Here is a 2,032-nt window from a genome sequence, read left to right as displayed (position 1 = left end):
GAAAATCTCGTTCTGATTCATTCTCTGTTCTTGATATAATGATAGGACACGAAGTTCAGTCAGATTGCTTCAACCCTTTACACGAGCACTTCACAGCCAGCGTGTTCCGCGAAGAGATGGTAGTCGTCACAGGGAGTATGGTGGGGAGCCGTGTGGATACTTGCGTAAACGAGGAAATCTGTCCTAAGGGAAATGCTTGTAGAAATCTAGGTTGTCTTCATATTCCCTGTCACCTTACATGTTATTTACTTATAGCTGCCGGCCGCGGTGACCGAGCGGTTCTAGGCGCTTCAGTCAGGAACCGCGCGACTGCTACTGTCGCAGGTTCGAATCCTGCCTCGGGCATGGATGTGTGTGATGTCCTTAGGTTAGTTAGGTTTAAGTAGTTCTAAGTTCTAGGGGACTGATGACCTCAGATGTTAGGTCCCATAGTGCTCAGAGCCATTTGAACCAGCCACTTATAGCTGGCTCATCAGCGCTCTTTCATTTTCCCGTTCAGTTGCACTACTAATCCTGCTTTCTTTGTCAACGTGACTGGAGCTCCGTTTGTAGACACATAGTAGTCAGTTTCATGATAAACCTACACCACAAGGAAGTTAGGCAAACTGGTCACAAATTGATTTTCATACAGGTATTGACGGAAATTGCCAACGGCCTTGCCGCAGTGGTAACACTGGTTCCCGTCAGATCACCGAAGTTAAGTGCTGTCGGGCTGGGCTAGCACTTGGATGGGTGACCATCGGGTCTGCCGAGCGCTGTTGGCAAGCGGGGTGCACTCAGCCTTTGTGACGCAAACTGAGGAGCTACTTGATTGAGAATTAGCGGCTCCGGTCTCGGAAACTGGCATACGGCCGGGAGAGCGGTGTGCTGACCACATGCACCTCCATATCCGCATCCAGTGACGCCTGTGGGCTGATGATGATACGGCGGCCGGTCGGTACCGTTGGACCTTCATGGTCTGTTCGGGAGGAGTTTAGTTTTAGTTTTTATTGATGGAAATTGCGAAATTGTTAACTTTGGCGTCCTACGCCTGAATGGGTGATGCTGCAGTGCAGTTTCATCGCGCAGCTGGCGAGAATAGTAAACAGGGGACATATTGATACCAGTGCATAAAGTCCTTAAGAATTTCATTCCGTGTACTCAGTTGGGCAGTTACTATGCCTCTCAGGCGCGCGAACAATATACGCAGATTTCAGCATTTGACAGAGGACGTATAGTTGGGCGCAAGGGAGCCGGTTTGAGTAATCGATGAGCCGCTCGACATTTGAACAGGAGCGATGCTGCTATTCGACTATGATGACGGGAATGAACACAGCTTCAACTAGGCAGGGTCGACCGAGAGAGACGACAGACCTAGATTAACAGGCATCTACATCTACATTCTACATTTATACTCCGCAAGCCACGCAACGGTGTGTGGCGGAGGGCACTTTACGTGCCACTGTCATTACCTCCCTTTCCTGTTACAGTCGCGTATGGTTCGCGAGAAGAACGACTGTCTGAAAGCCTCCGTACGCGCTCTAATCTCTCTAATTTCATATTCGTGATCTCCTCGGGAGGTATAAGTAGGGGGAAGCAATATATTCGATACCTCATCCAGAAACGCACCCTCTCGAAACCTGGCGAGCAAGCTACACCGCGATGCAGAGCGCCTCTCTTGCCGAGTCTGACACTTGAGATTGTTAAACATCTCCGTAACGCTATCACGGTTACCAAATAACCATGTGACGAAACGCGCCGCTCTTCTTTGGATCTTCTCTATCTCCTCTGTCAACCCGACCTGGTACGGATCCCACACTGATGAGCAATACTCAAGTATGGGTAGAACGAGTGTTTTGTAAGCCACCTCCTTTGATGATGGACTACATTTTCTAAGCACTCTCCCAATGAATCTCAACCTGGTACCCGCCTTACCAACAATTAATTTTATATGATCATTCCACTTCAAATCGTTCCGTACGCATACTCCCAGATATTTTACAGAAGTAACTGCTACCAGTGTTTGTTCCGCTATCATATAATCATACAATAA

The 2,032-nt window shown here is 48.5% G+C and overlaps 1 pseudogene; it reads left to right on the top strand.

Moving 5' to 3' along the window:
• The first annotated feature begins 646 nt into the window (after window positions 1–646).
• On the top strand, window positions 647–764 carry LOC124558023 (annotated as a pseudogene).
• The last annotated feature ends 1,268 nt before the right edge of the window (window positions 765–2,032 follow it).

This window comes from Schistocerca americana, chromosome 1 (genome assembly GCF_021461395.2).
Source record: "Schistocerca americana isolate TAMUIC-IGC-003095 chromosome 1, iqSchAmer2.1, whole genome shotgun sequence".
In the NCBI taxonomy this organism is placed as follows: domain Eukaryota; kingdom Metazoa; phylum Arthropoda; class Insecta; order Orthoptera; family Acrididae; genus Schistocerca; species Schistocerca americana.
The sequence above is the reverse complement of the archived record's forward strand: the minus strand, read 5'-3'. Positions and strand labels throughout refer to the sequence as shown.